The sequence below is a fragment of the Amia ocellicauda genome, unplaced genomic scaffold (genome assembly GCF_036373705.1).
Source record: "Amia ocellicauda isolate fAmiCal2 unplaced genomic scaffold, fAmiCal2.hap1 HAP1_SCAFFOLD_40, whole genome shotgun sequence".
In the NCBI taxonomy this organism is placed as follows: domain Eukaryota; kingdom Metazoa; phylum Chordata; class Actinopteri; order Amiiformes; family Amiidae; genus Amia; species Amia ocellicauda.
The window spans coordinates 242,754-260,749 of NW_027102973.1; the positions used below are offsets into that span (position 1 = coordinate 242,754).

General features: G+C 46.2%; 12 non-coding genes and 13 pseudogenes across 12 annotated transcripts; all 25 read right to left on the minus strand.

Annotated features, from left to right (window-relative positions):
* Window positions 1-30: 30 nt before the first annotated feature.
* On the minus strand, window positions 31-149 carry LOC136734700 (5S ribosomal RNA). Its single transcript, XR_010810676.1, has one exon. It is a non-coding gene; the product is annotated as a 5S ribosomal RNA (ribosomal RNA).
* Window positions 150-375: 226 nt separating this feature from the next.
* Window positions 376-494, minus strand: LOC136734841 (uncharacterized; annotated as a pseudogene).
* A 210-nt stretch (window positions 495-704) lies between these two features.
* Window positions 705-823, minus strand: LOC136734768 (uncharacterized; annotated as a pseudogene).
* Window positions 824-1,048: 225 nt separating this feature from the next.
* Window positions 1,049-1,167, minus strand: LOC136734842 (uncharacterized; annotated as a pseudogene).
* A 210-nt stretch (window positions 1,168-1,377) lies between these two features.
* Window positions 1,378-1,496, minus strand: LOC136734888 (uncharacterized; annotated as a pseudogene).
* Window positions 1,497-1,718: 222 nt separating this feature from the next.
* On the minus strand, window positions 1,719-1,837 carry LOC136734632 (5S ribosomal RNA). The gene has a single exon (XR_010810608.1). It is a non-coding gene; the product is annotated as a 5S ribosomal RNA (ribosomal RNA).
* Window positions 1,838-2,047: 210 nt separating this feature from the next.
* On the minus strand, window positions 2,048-2,166 carry LOC136734968 (uncharacterized; annotated as a pseudogene).
* Window positions 2,167-2,376: 210 nt separating this feature from the next.
* On the minus strand, window positions 2,377-2,495 carry LOC136734815 (uncharacterized; annotated as a pseudogene).
* Window positions 2,496-2,719: 224 nt separating this feature from the next.
* Window positions 2,720-2,838, minus strand: LOC136734952 (uncharacterized; annotated as a pseudogene).
* Window positions 2,839-3,048: 210 nt separating this feature from the next.
* On the minus strand, window positions 3,049-3,167 carry LOC136734892 (5S ribosomal RNA). The gene has a single exon (XR_010810703.1). It is a non-coding gene; the product is annotated as a 5S ribosomal RNA (ribosomal RNA).
* A 227-nt stretch (window positions 3,168-3,394) lies between these two features.
* LOC136734626 (5S ribosomal RNA) lies at window positions 3,395-3,513 on the minus strand. The gene has a single exon (XR_010810602.1). It is a non-coding gene; the product is annotated as a 5S ribosomal RNA (ribosomal RNA).
* A 210-nt stretch (window positions 3,514-3,723) lies between these two features.
* Window positions 3,724-3,842, minus strand: LOC136734889 (uncharacterized; annotated as a pseudogene).
* A 209-nt stretch (window positions 3,843-4,051) lies between these two features.
* On the minus strand, window positions 4,052-4,170 carry LOC136734674 (5S ribosomal RNA). Its single transcript, XR_010810650.1, has one exon. It is a non-coding gene; the product is annotated as a 5S ribosomal RNA (ribosomal RNA).
* A 223-nt stretch (window positions 4,171-4,393) lies between these two features.
* Window positions 4,394-4,512, minus strand: LOC136735038 (uncharacterized; annotated as a pseudogene).
* A 210-nt stretch (window positions 4,513-4,722) lies between these two features.
* LOC136734588 (5S ribosomal RNA) lies at window positions 4,723-4,841 on the minus strand. Its single transcript, XR_010810564.1, has one exon. It is a non-coding gene; the product is annotated as a 5S ribosomal RNA (ribosomal RNA).
* Window positions 4,842-5,065: 224 nt separating this feature from the next.
* LOC136734668 (5S ribosomal RNA) lies at window positions 5,066-5,184 on the minus strand. Its single transcript, XR_010810644.1, has one exon. It is a non-coding gene; the product is annotated as a 5S ribosomal RNA (ribosomal RNA).
* Window positions 5,185-5,394: 210 nt separating this feature from the next.
* LOC136734816 (uncharacterized) lies at window positions 5,395-5,513 on the minus strand (annotated as a pseudogene).
* Window positions 5,514-5,737: 224 nt separating this feature from the next.
* Window positions 5,738-5,856, minus strand: LOC136734953 (uncharacterized; annotated as a pseudogene).
* Window positions 5,857-6,067: 211 nt separating this feature from the next.
* LOC136734904 (5S ribosomal RNA) lies at window positions 6,068-6,186 on the minus strand. The gene has a single exon (XR_010810704.1). It is a non-coding gene; the product is annotated as a 5S ribosomal RNA (ribosomal RNA).
* Window positions 6,187-6,413: 227 nt separating this feature from the next.
* On the minus strand, window positions 6,414-6,532 carry LOC136734627 (5S ribosomal RNA). Its single transcript, XR_010810603.1, has one exon. It is a non-coding gene; the product is annotated as a 5S ribosomal RNA (ribosomal RNA).
* Window positions 6,533-6,742: 210 nt separating this feature from the next.
* On the minus strand, window positions 6,743-6,861 carry LOC136734890 (uncharacterized; annotated as a pseudogene).
* A 209-nt stretch (window positions 6,862-7,070) lies between these two features.
* LOC136734589 (5S ribosomal RNA) lies at window positions 7,071-7,189 on the minus strand. Its single transcript, XR_010810565.1, has one exon. It is a non-coding gene; the product is annotated as a 5S ribosomal RNA (ribosomal RNA).
* Window positions 7,190-7,415: 226 nt separating this feature from the next.
* On the minus strand, window positions 7,416-7,534 carry LOC136734670 (5S ribosomal RNA). The gene has a single exon (XR_010810646.1). It is a non-coding gene; the product is annotated as a 5S ribosomal RNA (ribosomal RNA).
* Window positions 7,535-7,756: 222 nt separating this feature from the next.
* LOC136735039 (uncharacterized) lies at window positions 7,757-7,875 on the minus strand (annotated as a pseudogene).
* Window positions 7,876-8,085: 210 nt separating this feature from the next.
* Window positions 8,086-8,204, minus strand: LOC136734590 (5S ribosomal RNA). The gene has a single exon (XR_010810566.1). It is a non-coding gene; the product is annotated as a 5S ribosomal RNA (ribosomal RNA).
* Window positions 8,205-17,996: the final 9,792 nt, after the last annotated feature.

A 17,996-nucleotide genomic window follows, 5' to 3' on the forward strand; every position in this document is an offset into this window, starting at 1 on the left:
CTACGATGAAGTTACCCAGGAGACGTAAAAAGCTTGCAGCACCTTGTATTTCTAGGAGGTCTCCCATCCAAGTACTGACCAGGCCCTGCCCCGTTTAGCTTCCGAGATCTGACGAGATCGGGCGCATTCAGGACGGTGTGGCCGCAAGCCGAGAAGCCTGGCTACATGATGTCTCTTAATGGCTGGCGGGTATTGACGGAACTTCCAGCAAAAAAAAAAAAAAAAAAAAAAAGAAAAAGAAAAATGGAGGGAAAAATATCAGTCCAGTAATGGGTTTTGAAAGTAGCCGGGTACGTGTACAATACTTCAATTATATCTCCTCCAGACAGATAGAGAGTATTAAGAGCTACGATAAAGTTACCCAGGAGAAGTAAAAGCTTGCAGCACCAGGTATTTCCAGGAGGTCTCACATTCATGTACTGACCAGGTCCTGCCCCGTTTAGCTTCCGAGATCTGACGAGATCGGGCGCGTTCAGGATGGTGTGGCCGCAAGCCGAGATGCCTGGCTGCATGATGTCTCTTAAAGGCTGGCGGGTATTGACGGAACTGCCAGCAAAAAAAAAAAAGAAAAATAGAGGGAAATATACCAGTGCAGCACAGGGTGTTGAAAGTAGCCGGGTACGTGTACAATTCTTCAATTATATCTCCTGGAGAAAGAAAGAGAGTATTAAGAGCTACGATGAAGTTACCCAGGAGACGTAAAAAGCTTGCAGCACCTGGTATTTCCAGGAGGTCACAAATCCAAGTACTGACCAGGCCCTGCCCCGTTTAGCTTCCGAGATCTGACGAGATCGGGCGCATTCAGGACGGTGTGGCCGCAAGCCAAGAGGCTTGGCTACATGATGTCTCTTAATGGCTGGCGGGTATTGACGGAACTTCCAGCAAAAAAAAAAAAAAAAAAAAAAGAAAATGAAAAATGGAGGGAAAAATATCAGTCCAGTAATGGGTTTTGAAAGTAGCCGGGTACGTGTACAATACTTCAATTATATCTCCTCCAGACAGATAGAGAGTATTAAGAGCTACGATAAAGTTACCCAGGAGACGTAAAAGCTTGCAGCACCAGGTATTTCCAGGAGGTCTCACATTCATGTACTGACCAGGTCCTGCCCCGTTTAGCTTCCGAGATCTGACGAGATCGGGCGCGTTCAGGATGGTGTGGCCGCAAGCCGAGATGCCTGGCTGCATGATGTCTCTTAAAGGCTGGCGGGTATTGACGGAACTGCCAGCAAAAAAAAAAAAGAAAAATAGAGGGAAATATACCAGTGCAGCACAGGGTGTTGAAAGTAGCCGGGTACGTGTACAATTCTTCAATTATATCTCCTGGAGAAAGAAAGAGAGTATTAAGAGCTACGATGAAGTTACCCAGGAGAAGTAAAAAGCTTGCAGCACCTGGTATTTCCAGGAGGTCACACATCCAAGTACTGACCAGGCCCTGCCCCGTTTAGCTTCCGAAATCTGATATGATCGGGCGCGTTCAGGACGGTGTGACTACAAGCCAAGAGGCCTGGCTGCATGATGTCTCTTAAAGGCTGGCGGGTATTGACAGAACTTCAAGCAAAAAAAAAAAAAAAAAAAAAAAAAAAAAATGGATGGAAAAATATCAGTGCAGCAAAGGGTGTTGACAGTAGCTGGGTACGTGTACAATACTTAAATTATATCTCCTCCGGACAGATAGAGAGTATTAAGAGCTACGATGAAGTTACCCAGGAGACGTAAAAAGCTTGCAGCACCTGGTATTTCTAGGAGGTCTCCCATCCAAGTACTGACCAGGCCCTGCCCCGTTTAGCGTCCGAGATCTGACGAGATCGGGCGCGTTCAGGATGGTGTGGCCGCAAGCCAAGATGCCTGGCTGCATGATGTCTCTTAAAGGCTGGCGGGTATTGACGGAACTGCCAGCAAAAAAAAAAAAGAAAAGTAGAGGGAAAAATACCAGTGCAGCAAAGGGTGTTGAAAGTAGCCGGGTACGTGTACAATTCTTCAATTATATCTTCTCCAGACAGAAAGAGAGTATTAAGAGCTACGATGAAGTTCCCCAGGAGACGTAAAAAGCTGGCAGCACCTGGTATTTCCAGGAGGTCTCACATTTAAGTACTGACCAGGTCCTGCCCCGTTTAGCTTCCGAGATCTGACAAGATCGGGCGCGTTCAGGACGGTGTGGCCGCAAGCCGAGATGTCTGGCTGCATGATGTCTCTTAAAGGCTGGCGGGTATTGACGGAACTGCCAGCAAAAAAAAAAAAGAAAAATAGAGGGAAATATACCAGTGCAGCAAAGGGTGTTGAAAGTAGCCGGGTACGTGTACAATTCTTCAATTATATCTCCTGGAGACAGAAAGAGAGTATTAAGAGCTACGATGAAGTTACCCAGGAGACGTAAAAAGCTTGCAGCACCTGGTATTTCTAGGAGGTCTCCCATCCAAGTACTGACCAGGCCCTGCACCGTTTAGCTTCCGAGATCTGACGAGATCGGGCGCATTCAGGACGGTGTGTCCACAAGCCGAAAGCCCTGGCTGCATGATGTCTCTTAAAGGTTGGCGGGTATTGACGGAACTTCCAGCAAAAAAATAAAAGAAAAAAAGAAAAAAGAAAAATGGATGGAAAAATATCAGTGCAGCAAAGGGTGTTGACAGTAGCCGGGTACGTGTACAATACTTCAATTATATCTCCTCCAGACAGAGAGAGAGTATTAAGAGCTACGATAAAGTTACCCAGGAGACGTAAAAGCTTGCAGCACTAGGTATTTCCAGGAGGTCTCACATTCATGTACTGACCAGGTCCTGCCCCGTTTAGCTTCCGAGATCTGACGAGATCGGGCGCGTTCAGGATGGTGTGGCCGCAAGCCAAGATGCCTGGCTGCATGATGTCTCTTAAAGGCTGGCGGGTATTGACAGAACTGCCAGCAAAAAAAAAAAAGAAAAATAGAGGGAAATATACCAGTGCAGCAAAGGGTGTTGAAAGTAGCCGGGTACGTGTACAATTCTTCAATTATATCTCCTGGAGACAGAAAGAGAGTATTAAGAGCTACGATGAAGTTACCCAGGAGACGTAAAAAGCTTGCAGCACCTGGTATTTCTAGGAGGTCTCCCATCCAAGTACTGACCAGGCCCTGCCCCGTTTAGCTTCCGAGATCTGACGAGATCGGGCGCATTCAGGACGGTGTGGCCGCAAGCCGAGAGGCCTGGCTACATGATGTCTCTTAATGGCTGGCGGGTATTGACGGAACTTCCAGCAAAAAAAAAAAAAAAAAAAAAAAGAAAAAGAAAAATGGAGGGAAAAATATCAGTGCAGTAATGGGTTTTGAAAGTAGCCGGGTACGTGTACAATACTTCAATTATATCTCCTCCAGACAGATAGAGAGTATTAAGAGCTACGATAAAGTTACCCAGGAGAAGTAAAAAGCTTGCAGCACCTGGTATTTCCAGGAGGTCACACATCCAAGTACTGACCAGGCCCTGCCCCGTTTAGCTTCCGAGATCTGACGAGATCGGGCGCGTTCAGGATGGTGTGGCCGCAAGCCGAGATGCCTGGCTGCATGATGTCTCTTAAAGGCTGGCGGGTATTGACGGAACTGCCAGCAAAAAAAAAAAAGAAAAATAGAGGGAAATATACCAGTGCAGCACAGGGTGTTGAAAGTAGTCGGGTACGTGTACAATTCTTCAATTATATCTCCTGGAGAAAGAAAGAGAGTATTAAGAGCTACGATGAAGTTACCCAGGAGACGTAAAAAGCTTGCAGCACCTGGTATTTCCAGGAGGTCACACATCCAAGTACTGACCAGGCCCTGCCCCGTTTAGCTTCCGAAATCTGATATGATCGGGCGCGTTCAGGACGGTGTGACTACAAGCCAAGAGGCCTGGCTGCATGATGTCTCTTAAAGGCTGGCGGGTATTGACGGAACTGCCAGCAAAAAAAAAAAGAAAAATAGAGGGAAAAATATCAGTGCAGCAAAGGCTGTTGAAAGTAGCCGGGTACGTGTACAATTCTTCAATTATATCTCCTCCAGACAGAAAGAGAGTATTAAGAGCTACGATGAAGTTACCCAGGAGACGTAAAAAGCTTGCAGCACCTGGTATTTCTAGGAGGTCTCCCATCCAAGTACTGACCAGGCCCTGCCCCGTTTAGCTTCCGAGATCTTACGAGATCGGGCACGTTCAGGACGGTGTGGCCGCAAGCCAAGAGGCCTGGCTGCATGATGTCTCTTAAAGGTTGGCGGGTATTGACGGAACTTCCAGCAAAAAAAAAAAAAAAAAAAAAAAAAAGAAAAATGGATGGAAAAATATCAGTGCAGCAAAGGGTGTTGACAGTAGCTGGATACGTGTACAATACTTCAATTATATCTCCTCCAGACAGAGAGAGAGTATTAAGAGCTACGATAAAGTTACCCAGGAGACGTAAAAGCTTGCAGCACTAGGTACTTCCAGGAGGTCTCACTTTCATGTACTGACCAGGTCCTGCCCCGTTTAGCTTCCGAGATCTGACGAGATCGGGCGCGTTCAGGATGGTGTGGCCGCAAGCCGAGATGCCTGGCTGCATGATGTCTCTTAAAGGCTGGCGGGTATTGACGGAACTGCCAGCAAAAAAAAAAAAGAAAAATAGAGGGAAATATACCAGTGCAGCAAAGGGTGTTGAAAGTAGCCGGGTACGTGTACAATTCTTCAATTATATCTCCTGGAGACAGAAAGAGAGTATTAAGAGCTACGATGAAGTTACCCAGGAGACGTAAAAAGCTTGCAGCACCTGGTATTTCTAGGAGGTCTCCCATCCAAGTACTGACCAGGCCCTGCCCCGTTTAGCTTCCGAGATCTGACGAGATCGGGCGCATTCAGGACGGTGTGGCCACAAGCCGAAAGGCCTGGCTGCATGATGTCTCTTAAAGGTTGGCGGGTATTGACGGAACTTCCAGCAAAAAAAAAAAAGAAAAAAAGAAAAAAGAAAAATGGATGGAAAAATATCAGTGCAGCAAAGGGTGTTGACAGTAGCTGGATACGTGTACAATACTTCAATTATATCTCCTCCAGACAGAGAGAGAGAATTAAAAGCTACGATAAAGTTACCCAGGAGACGTAAAAGCTTGCAGCACCAGGTATTTCCAGGAGGTCTCCCATCCAAGTACTGACCAGGTCCTGCCCCGTTTAGCTTCCGAGATCTGACAAGATCGGGCGCGTTCAGGACGGTGTGGCCGCAAGCCGAGATGTCTGGCTGCATGATGTCTCTTAAAGGCTGGCGGGTATTGACGGAACTGCCAGCAAAAAAAAAAAAGAAAAATAGAGGGAAATATACCAGTGCAGCAAAGGGTGTTGAAAGTAGCCGGGTACGTGTACAATTCTTCAATTATATCTCCTGGAGACAGAAAGAGAGTATTAAGAGCTACGATGAAGTTACCCAGGAGACGTAAAAAGCTTGCAGCACCTGGTATTTCTAGGAGGTCTCCCATCCAAGTACTGACCAGGCCCTGCACCGTTTAGCTTCCGAGATCTGACGAGATCGGGCGCATTCAGGACGGTGTGTCCACAAGCCGAAAGCCCTGGCTGCATGATGTCTCTTAAAGGTTGGCGGGTATTGACGGAACTTCCAGCAAAAAAATAAAAGAAAAAAAGAAAAAAGAAAAATGGATGGAAAAATATCAGTGCAGCAAAGGGTGTTGACAGTAGCCGGGTACGTGTACAATACTTCAATTATATCTCCTCCAGACAGAGAGAGAGTATTAAGAGCTACGATAAAGTTACCCAGGAGACGTAAAAGCTTGCAGCACTAGGTATTTCCAGGAGGTCTCACATTCATGTACTGACCAGGTCCTGCCCCGTTTAGCTTCCGAGATCTGACGAGATCGGGCGCGTTCAGGATGGTGTGGCCGCAAGCCAAGATGCCTGGCTGCATGATGTCTCTTAAAGGCTGGCGGGTATTGACAGAACTGCCAGCAAAAAAAAAAAAAGAAAAATAGAGGGAAATATACCAGTGCAGCAAAGGGTGTTGAAAGTAGCCGGGTACGTGTACAATTCTTCAATTATATCTCCTGGAGACAGAAAGAGAGTATTAAGAGCTACGATGAAGTTACCCAGGAGACGTAAAAAGCTTGCAGCACCTGGTATTTCTAGGAGGTCTCCCATCCAAGTACTGACCAGGCCCTGCCCCGTTTAGCTTCCGAGATCTGACGAGATCGGGCGCATTCAGGACGGTGTGGCCGCAAGCCGAGAGGCCTGGCTACATGATGTCTCTTAATGGCTGGCGGGTATTGACGGAACTTCCAGCAAAAAAAAAAAAAAAAAAAAAAAGAAAAAGAAAAATGGAGGGAAAAATATCAGTGCAGTAATGGGTTTTGAAAGTAGCCGGGTACGTGTACAATACTTCAATTATATCTCCTCCAGACAGATAGAGAGTATTAAGAGCTACGATAAAGTTACCCAGGAGAAGTAAAAAGCTTGCAGCACCTGGTATTTCCAGGAGGTCACACATCCAAGTACTGACCAGGCCCTGCCCCGTTTAGCTTCCGAGATCTGACGAGATCGGGCGCGTTCAGGATGGTGTGGCCGCAAGCCGAGATGCCTGGCTGCATGATGTCTCTTAAAGGCTGGCGGGTATTGACGGAACTGCCAGCAAAAAAAAAAAAGAAAAATAGAGGGAAATATACCAGTGCAGCACAGGGTGTTGAAAGTAGTCGGGTACGTGTACAATTCTTCAATTATATCTCCTGGAGAAAGAAAGAGAGTATTAAGAGCTACGATGAAGTTACCCAGGAGACGTAAAAAGCTTGCAGCACCTGGTATTTCCAGGAGGTCACACATCCAAGTACTGACCAGGCCCTGCCCCGTTTAGCTTCCGAAATCTGATATGATCGGGCGCGTTCAGGACGGTGTGACTACAAGCCAAGAGGCCTGGCTGCATGATGTCTCTTAAAGGCTGGCGGGTATTGACGGAACTGCCAGCAAAAAAAAAAAGAAAAATAGAGGGAAAAATATCAGTGCAGCAAAGGCTGTTGAAAGTAGCCGGGTACGTGTACAATTCTTCAATTATATCTCCTCCAGACAGAAAGAGAGTATTAAGAGCTACGATGAAGTTACCCAGGAGACGTAAAAAGCTTGCAGCACCTGGTATTTCTAGGAGGTCTCCCATCCAAGTACTGACCAGGCCCTGCCCCGTTTAGCTTCCGAGATCTGACGAGATCGGGCGCATTCAGGACGGTGTGGCCACAAGCCGAAAGGCCTGGCTGCATGATGTCTCTTAAAGGTTGGCGGGTATTGACGGAACTTCCAGCAAAAAAAAAAAAAAAAAAAAAAAAAAAAAGAAAAATGGATGGAAAAATATCAGTGCAGCAAAGGGTATTGACAGTAGCTGGGTACGTGTACAATTCTTCAATTATATCTCCTCCAGACAGAAAGAGAGAATTAAAAGCTACGATAAAGTTACCCAGGAGACGTAAAAGCTTGCAGCACCAGGTATTTCCAGGAGGTCTCCCATCCAAGTACTGACCAGGTCCTGCCCCGTTTAGCTTCCGAGATCTTACGAGATCGGGCACGTTCAGGACGGTGTGGCCGCAAGCCAAGAGGCCTGGCTGCATGATGTCTCTTAAAGGTTGGCGGGTATTGACGGAACTTCCAGCAAAAAAAAAAAAAAAAAAAAAAAAAGAAAAATGGATGGAAAAATATCAGTGCAGCAAAGGGTGTTGACAGTAGCTGGATACGTGTACAATACTTCAATTATATCTCCTCCAGACAGAGAGAGAGTATTAAGAGCTACGATAAAGTTACCCAGGAGACGTAAAAGCTTGCAGCACTAGGTACTTCCAGGAGGTCTCACTTTCATGTACTGACCAGGTCCTGCCCCGTTTAGCTTCCGAGATCTGACGAGATCGGGCGCGTTCAGGATGGTGTGGCCGCAAGCCGAGATGCCTGGCTGCATGATGTCTCTTAAAGGCTGGCGGGTATTGACGGAACTGCCAGCAAAAAAAAAAAAGAAAAATAGAGGGAAATATACCAGTGCAGCAAAGGGTGTTGAAAGTAGCCGGGTACGTGTACAATTCTTCAATTATATCTCCTGGAGACAGAAAGAGAGTATTAAGAGCTACGATGAAGTTACCCAGGAGACGTAAAAAGCTTGCAGCACCTGGTATTTCTAGGAGGTCTCCCATCCAAGTACTGACCAGGCCCTGCCCCGTTTAGCTTCCGAGATCTGACGAGATCGGGCGCATTCAGGACGGTGTGGCCACAAGCCGAAAGGCCTGGCTGCATGATGTCTCTTAAAGGTTGGCGGGTATTGACGGAACTTCCAGCAAAAAAAAAATGGATAAAGAAAAATGGAGGGAAAAATATCAGTGCAGCAATGGGTGTTGAAAGTAGCCGGGTACGTGTACAATACTTCAATTATATCTCCTCCAGACAGAAAGAGAGTATTAAGAGCTACGATGAACTCACCTAAAGGATTATTAGGAACACCATACTAATACTGTGTTTGACCCCCTTTCGCCTTCAGAACTGCTTTAATTCTACGTGGCATTGCTTCAACAAGGTGCTGAAAGCATTCTTTAGAAATGTTGGCCCATATTGATAGGATAGCATCTTGCAGTTGATGGAGATTTGTGGGATGCACATCCAGGGCACGAAGCTCCCGTTCCACCACATCCCAAAGATGCTCCATTGGGTTGAGATCTGGTGACTGTGGGGGCCAGTTTAGTACAGTGAACTCATTGTCATGTTCAAGAAACCAATTTGAAATGATTCGACCTTTGTGACATGGTGCATTATCCTGCTGGAAGTAGCCATCAGAGGATGGGTACATGGTGGTCAAAAAGGGATGGACATGGTCAGAAACAATGCTCAGGTAGGCCGTAGCATTTAAACGATGCCCAATTGGTACTAAGGGGCCTAAAGTGTGCCAAGAAGACATCCCCCACACCATTACACCACCACCACCAGCCTGCACAGTGGTAACAAGACATGATGGATCCATGTTCTCATTCTGTTTACGCCAAATTCTGACTCTACCATCTGAATGTCTCACCTCTTTTTCCTATTTGTAGTGGAGATGAGTGGTACCCGGTGGGGTCTTCTGCTGTTGTAGCCCATCCGCCTCAAGGTTGTACGTGTTGTGGCTTCACAAATGCTTTGCTGCATACCTCGTTTGTAACTAGTGGTTATTTCAGTCAAAGTTGCTCTTCTATCAGCTTGAATCAGTCGGCCCATTCTCCTCTGACCTCTTGCATCAACAAGGCATTTTCGCCCACAGGACTGCCGCATACTGGATGTTTTTCCCTTTTCACACCATTCTTTGTAAACCCTAGAAATGGTTGTGCGTGAAAATCCCAGTAACTGAGCAGATTGTGAAATACTCAGACCGGCCCGTCTGGCACCAACAACCATGCCACGCTCAAAATTGCTTAAATCACCTTTCATTCCCATTCAGACATTCAGTTTGGAGTTCAGGAGATTGTCTTGACCAGGACCACACCCCTAAATGCATTGAAGCAACTGCCATGTGATTGGTTGATTAGATAATTGCATTAATGAGAAATTGAACAGGTGTTCCTAATAATCCTTTAGGTGAGTGTATATGTATGTATGTGTATGTATGTCCAATTGCTTTGACAATACAAATGAAATGAATTGAGAGAGAGAGAGAGAGAGAGAGAGAGAGAGAGAGAGAGAGAGAGAGAGAGGAATATGAGCTCCTAAAAAACATTTGTTTTTATACATAAGCGGATTTAATTTGTGATTTACAAATGAATATATAGCACTATAAACATACACAGAAGACATGGAATAGAAATTCAGAAGAAAAAGTATTCAAAAAATAATAATTTTAAGAGAAACACAAAAAGAAGAAAGCAGAGAGACAGTTCAGGAAGAAAAGTCAGAAAAGAAAAGCTGAAGACAAGAATTGGAGGTAAGAGACAAATAATTAAACAAAAAAATATGTATTAATAAAATAAATAAGCATTCTCAGTAGTTGACTCAGCCAATGAAAATGCAGAGCTCCGATTTGAATAGAGTGACAGTAGGAGAGAGCCCAACTGCCACTGAGACTGATAGAAATCTATCGAACAGCAGTCTGACTGCAGAGCTGCCTTTTGAAATCCGATACCCTGAAGACATTCGCTCTGCACAGGCTAAGAAGGACTACAAACAAGCTGTGATGAGAGCATCTCCTGAGACCCTCATCCTAGACTACACCGGTAAAGGAGAAAACAGGGTCAAGAACAATCTACTGTTCTACACCGCCTTTCACAAAACCCTGTGCCAGACATACCCCAATAACAACAAGAGGGGCATTAGCAGAGGCAGGCAGATCTCAGTGCTGGTAGAGAAAGACACAGACAGTGTGATGCTCACTTTTAATGTATACCACAACGGGACCATCATGGTGCAGGGCAGCGAGAGCAGCCTGGACCAATTAGCTCTCGGCTTCCACACCTCAAAGCAGCAGACTGAGGTAGAGAAACAAGAGCCAGAGCCGGCCACCCTGCAGTCTGCCCCCAGCCACACGGAGCCAGACAGTGCCCCATCTCCCACAGACTGCCCCCCTGTCTCCCCAAAACTCTCCAGCAACATTAAAACACTAAAGGAATGCCTATCAGTGCTGGAGCTGGAGTTTGCGGAGTTCAGGGAGCAGACCTTGAGCACCCTGGCCCAGACCTCCTTGTGTGATCAGCTCCGGGATGAGATGCACAGACTAAAGATGCAGCACAAGGCTGAGATCCATGAGCTGAGAGCAGCAGTGAGAGACCTGGAGGAGCAGAGCCAAACCCTGAGGACGGAGCTGCGCAGAGCGAGGGAGGAGCTGACCTGGACACCCCAGCACAGCTAGCTGAGGAGCCTGCAGAGCCAGCTGGAGGAGCTAAGAGAGGAGCTACACATCACTGGAGCACAGAGACTGCACTGCACTGACCCCACAACACCTCCAACCCCTGACGCACCCACTGATCCACCCACACTCCCCACCACTCCTGACACACCCACTATCACCAGACCTGCCACTAATACACAACCCCCTGAAACGCCACTCCCCCAAAACACACCCGCTGCCCCCACCACTCCCGACGCAAACCCGGAGTGGCAGGTCAATGCAGAGGTGGTCATTCTGAGCGAATCCAATGGGAAGTTCCTGGTTGAGAGGCGCCTCTTCCCTGGGCGAAAAGTGAAAAAGCTTTGGTGCTCCACAGCACAGAGAGCCCTGGAGCTGCTCTCCAAGAGGAGGCTTTGCCAAGTCAAACACATCCTCATCCACACCGGCACTAACGACCTGAGTGCCCGCAGGGGTGATGTGGCCTCAGCCCTGAGACAGGTAGCAACGAAAGCCACAGAGGAATTCCCAACTGCCAAAATTTCCATCTCCACACTGCTGCCCCGCACAGACGTGCCCCTGCACATCATCCAGGCCATCAACGCAGAAGTGTCCCGAAGATGTGCCCTCCTCCCCAACGTCCACCTGGCACACCACTGAGACATCCAGCCACATCACCTGTATGACCACGTCCACCTCAACAAGACGGGTGTGAGGATCATCTCAAAGGTCCTCAAGGACACAACCCTGGGCCGAAACCCCACACACCCCCACCTCGAGACCAGGAGCAAACCCCCCAGCCCCCGGCCACATCCCCAGCCACCGGCTCCACCCCAGCCCCAGCCCCTGAGACCCCGCGGCCCCATTCCCCACCCCCCCATCCCCAGAGGGCCCGTCCAGCACAGCAGAGCGGACAGCCGGGGACCAGCACAGCCACACAGCCACGCAGCAGCGGCTTCCAGAGCCTGGAGGCCCGATGCTGCCCAGCTGGCCCAGATAAGGCAACTCCTCAGTGTCATCTGTTCCACACTGCTGAGTTAACTGAGCCTCAACACACATATATATGGTTGTGGAGATGGAGAGTAAGAAAAAATGTGATTTAATTATTCTGATATTTTGATGCAAACATAAAATCTTTGAGTGATTATTATGTATATCCATATATAATTATTAATAGTAATATAATATCAGTTGTAGACCACAAATTAAACTTTCTTATGTAGAAGAGACAAGTATAATAAAATATATTAACATGTCCTTTAAAATAAGCAGTTGGAATATGCAGGGTTTACGCTCCTCAACTTTTGGAATGAAGAGCACAGGCCCTGAACTGATCAACACTGTAAATAGTTCAGATGTTTTCATTCTTGTAGAGACTTGGTGCTGTGCAGATATGTCTATACACTGGATGGATACAATGGATATAGGGAGCTGATTGTGCCCTCCTATATAAAACCCAAAGTCAGGTGTGGCAGGGCCTCGTGGGGGATTATCGTGTGGTACAGGGAGGAGCTCCGAGCAGCCCTATGCCCAGTACAGAGAGGAGACACACACCTGTGGATGAAAATCAGAAAAGACACCCTACAAAATAACACAGATATATACCTATGTGCAATTTATATGCCACCCGCAGACTCCCCCTACTATAATGAGGAAGGCTTTCATGAGCTTCAAAACGAAATCTGCCACTTCCAGACCCTGGGCTCTGTACTGCTGTGTGGCGATCTCAATGCCAGGACTGGCAGAGAGATGGACTACATCAATACAGAGGGGAACACACACCTGTTCGGAGACTCCCCGCTGTGCCACACACACACCTCCACACTGACACAGCCACGACAGCGTGGTAAACAAGAGCAGGAAGCAGGTAGTGCGCCTATGTAAAAGCCTGGGTCTATATATCATCAATGGCAGGACCAGGGGGTACTCTCTGGGGAGATTCACATACTGCTCGGCTCTGGGCAGCAGTGTGGTGGACTACGCCATAACTGACCTGGACCCACAAGCCAACAATGCGTTTATAGTCAGACAACAATCTCCACTATCAGACCACAGCCAAATAACACTTTACCTAAAAAGATCAGCGCAGCCACAAGTCAGAGCCAAACTTCCCACAAAACTGGTCTCCCTGCCACCCAGTTAGAGATGGTCAGAGCCCAGCACAGAGAACTACACAAGAGCCCTGAATAGTGATGAGATTGAAAACATGTTAGACAGATATCAATCCTCACACTATCAAATAAACCAAAACGGAATAAACTCAGCCACCAAAACACTGAATGAAATATTTGAGAGACTGGCTTTAAAATCAAACATTAAAACAATTAAAAACCAAAATATGAAATCGTCTAAAAGAAAAAAAGAACAGTGGTGTGACCAGGAGTGTGAAACTTCTAGGAAACACCTGAGACATCTCTCCAACACTAAACACAGAGAGCCCGACAACCAGGAGGCTCGCCTCAGCTACTGCCAGGCCCTGCGGCACTACAAGCAACTCCTCAGTAAGAAAAAAGACCACTATATGGGCAGAATAAATACCCCAAAAACAAAAAATGAAATACCAATTCAAAATGGAGAAATCTGGAAAACACACTTTGAAAAACTTTACCAAAATGTTGAAAACAATCCAAAGCCAGAACAGGTTAAAATATTAAAAAACCTAAATAAATTGGAAGAAATCATTAAGAATAACCAAAATCCCTTAGATAACCCATTTACAATATAGGAACTAAAACATCAACTCAAAATCCTCAAACCCAGGAAAGCCAGCGGCCCCGACAGCATCAGCCCTGAGATGCTGAAGCACAGCAGCCCGCAGCTGCAGGAGGCTCTGCTCAAACTCTTTAACCTGGTGCTGAGAGCCGGGTGTTTCCCTGAGGTCGGGAATCAAGGATTGATCACCCCGATTTTTAAAAGTGGAGACAAATTAGACCCCAATAACTACTGGGGCAGCTGTGTGAGCAGTAACCTGGGGAAGGTGTTCTGCAGTATCATCAACGCCCAGATACTGGCCTTCCTTACCAAGCACAGTGTCCTGAATAAGAGTCAGATTGGCTTCCTACCAAAACACCGCACAACCGATCATATTTACACTCTACACACCCTCATAAATAAATATACCCAAAACAATAAAGGAAAAATATTTGCCTGTTTTGTAGACTTTAGAAAGGCATTTGACTCAATCTGGCACAAGGGATTATTTTATAAACTTCTACAGAGTGGTGTAGGGGGTAAAGTTTATGACATCATTAAATCAATGTATTCTGAAAACAAATGCGGAGTTCAAATTGGCAACTCAAGAACAGAGTTCTTCACTCAGGGGCGGGGAGTGAGACAGGGCTGCAGTCTGAGTCCAACACTGTTCAACATCTACATCATCGAGTTGGCCACAGTGTTGGAGCAGTCTGACGCCCGCAGCCTAACTCTCCATGACACAGAGATCAAGTTCCTGCTCTATGCAGACGACCTGGTGCTGCTGTCGCCCACAGAGCAGGGGCTTCAGCAGAACCTGGCGCTGCTAGAGCAGTACTGTCAGAAATGGGCCCTGGCAGTCAATCTGGACAAGACCAGAGTTATGGTTTTCCAGAAAAAAGCCCCATCTCAGGGAAACAGGTACCGCTTCACTCTGGGCAGCACTGGATTAGAGCACTGCACCAGATACAACTACCTTGGCCTGACCATCAGTGCGTCAGGGAGCTTCAGCCTGGCTATAAACGCATTAAAAGACAAGGCACGCCGGGCATTTTATGCCATAAAGACACAATTTGGGAAAACAACAATACCAATAACTATTTGGATTAAAATATTAAACTCCATCATCCAACCAATCCTGCTATATGGGAGCGAAGTGTGGGGTCCCCTCATGAACCTCAATAACAACAATTGGGACAAAAGCCCCATGGAAATATTCCACCTAGAATTTAATAAAAACATCTTACACGTACACAGAAACGCCCCCACGGCTCTGAGGCTCACAGAGCCCGAACACACAATGACCAAAACAACAACAATTGGGAAAATTGACATGTACCTGAAAAGCAAATACACAAAATATTAGAGACACGAATTAGAATTACAAAACAAATTGGAATGCTACCGGGCCCTGAATAGAAACATTACATTGGCTGAATACTTAAAAATCCAAAATATAAAAGAGAGACAAAATCTAACTAAATACAGGCTCAGTGACCACAGCCTCGCCATTGAAAAAGGCCGCTACAGAAAATTCTGGGTTGCCAGAGAAGAGCGGCTGTGCAGCCAGTGTGACCTAGGGGAGGTCGAAACACAGGCGCATTTCCTGCTGTCCTGCCCTAAATACACAAAAATCAGGGAGACATACTTTAAAATATTAAAAATGCATATCCCTGAGTTCAGCATGATCCCCGATTGCTGCAAACTCCCCGTCCTGCTGGGAGAGGAGGAGCGCACTGCCTTCTTAGCAGCGCAATATGTATCCACCTGCCACAGCCTGCGAGACAGTGTGTAGACACCAGCCTGTGGCACTCCATTTGCAAAACAAAATAAAAACAGTGATTTTTCTGATGTCATGACACAAATTTTGATACAAACAACAAATATGGTTTATATCCTACTTAATTTTATTTCAATGTGTACTATATTTGTTCCACTGAATCTTGTATTGCAATGTTTTGTCTTGATTGATAGAACATTTGTATCTGCTTTGGCAATATTGTGATAGATCATGCCAATAAAGAACCTTTGAATTGAATTGAAATGAATTGACAGACAGACAGACACACGCACACACACACACACACACACACACACACACACACACACACACACACAGAGCCAGCCAGCCAGACAGCCAGCCAGCTCAGCCATGACATCACGAGCCTCTCTCAGCTGACTGCTATGACATCACAGAGCACGTACATTCCATTGCTTGCCGTCTGTCAACCACTCAGTCACTGCCAGCCAGACTGGCTGGCTGGCTGGATGGGGGGGCTGCTTGCTGCTGCTGCGTATCTTAGCAAGCTAATTTGCCTGACCGGCCTTCCTACTCCTATGCCCAAATGCCCACCTAAGCCTCGTTTGTAATGCATGTCATTGTATTTCAAAAAGGAATCTGGAAATAGTAAACCTATTTTCTTTATTTGAATGTATTAAAGATCACATTTTATTACATTTTCTTTTTCTGTACTTCATTACATTATATTGAGATTCATAATTCTATTATTTATTTTCCGTATGTATGTATGTATGTATTATTGTATGGAAGGAAAGTTAGAAATGATTTTCTCAAACCTGTTTTTCTCTCTTGTATACTTAAGAAAGATAAGGTCAAGCTAGAAGGTCAGGAGGCCATAAGGTAGTTTGATTTCTGTTTGTTATTTACGATGAGAACCTTGGAGACAATGTCAAACGGTATGACCTACGTGCCTGTTCCTTAAAACCATGTGTAGATCTATGAACTCTGTTCTATAATGAAATATGTTCTGCTTAGTTAGCCTTTAAGATAACATAGTAATGATTTTCTAGCATGTATGTATGTATGTATGTCCAATTGCTTTGACAATGAATTGAATTGAGAGGGAGAGAGAGAGAGAGAGAGAGAGAGAGACAGACAGACTGACAAACACAAACAGACACACACACACACACACACACACACACACACACAGACACACACACAGCCAGCCAGCCAGCTCAGCGATGACATCACAAGCCTCTCTCAGCTGACTGCTATGACATCACAGAGCATGAACATTCCGTTGCTTGCCGTCTGTCAACCACTCAGTCACTGCCAGCCAGACTGGCTGGCTGGCTGGATGGGGGGGCTGCTTGCTGCTGCTGTGTACCTTAGCAAGCTTATTTGCTTGACCGGCCTTCCTACTCCTCTGCCCACATGCCCACCTATGCCCGATCTGCTGTTCACCTGGATCACAGCTCCGCCCCAACAAGGCAGATCCTCCCAAAAATGGTACAAACTGATCCACGTTCCCCTCCACAGAAAGCTTTAGCCCAAAATAAGGGACACATTCTGCCCAATATGTCAGCGCCAACCACAGCCTGAGGGACACAGTGACACACGAGCACCGGCTGTAAATATAATGTAAATACTCGTTTGTAATGCATGTCATTGTATTTCAAAAAAGGAATCTGGAAATGGTATACCTATTTTCTTTATTTGTATGTATTAAAGATCACATTTTATTACATTTTCTTTTTCTGTACTTCATTACATCTTATTGTGATTCATAATTCTATTATTTATTTTCCGTGTATATGTATGTATGTATGTATTGTGACAAACCAAGGGGCAGGGTCATACATGGCAGATATGTCAGGCCAGGTCTGCTGCAAGGTGTGTACTCTAGGGTAGAATACCGACCCTAGGCAACTACACTCCCCAGAAACCCTCAGGCAGCCATTCTAGCACCTAATGTGGTCACTTGGTGTTACTTCCTCAATTATTCACCAGGTATATAAGGCGGGCCTGAGAGAGAGAGAAGTGAGAGACAATAGGGTGAGTTATCTGGAAAACAGAGGTAGCTCATAAGGAGAAAGCCAAGACTTATTTATTCCAGACTTTGTTTAAAATAGAATGATTATGTAAGATTAGTTACAACTCCAGTGTGAGTTAGGTTTTGTTTTCAGATTTGTTTTGTTTGAAGTAAACATACAGGCACAGCCCTGTATTTGCAACCTCCTCCCTGGGTCATGACTGGTTTTTACTCCTAAGAAGATCACAGAGAAGACCCGCACATGTGTACAGCCAAGGCGTTTTGTCACATTTGGTGTAGAATGCGGGCAGCACCTCATGAAACCCAGACTGGCTGAGTGAATTTTTTTATCCAAAAAAAAAAAACTACAGGCTGTAATAGCCCAACAGGAAGCGACCAGGGTGCAGCAGGTGGCTCACCAGGATGCTATGCGGATGCATCAGGAAGCACTGCAGGTCCAGCATGATACAAATAAAATGTTTAGAGAAGAGCAGGAAAAGGTGACTAAAGAGCTGAAAGAGAGTGTTGAAGCACTTGCAACCAGGATTGGGCCACAGGGGGCTGCAACCCATTCCACTCCCCGCACCAATCACTTTCTGCAGAAAATGACAAAACAGGACGATGTTGAGGCCTTCCTTATGACCTTTGAGAGGACAGCGGAGAGAGGGATGGCCAAAAGATTCCTGGGCAGGGCTTGTGGCACCTTATCTGGCAGGGGATGCACAGAAAGCGTACTTTGATCTGGAGCTGAAGGACGCC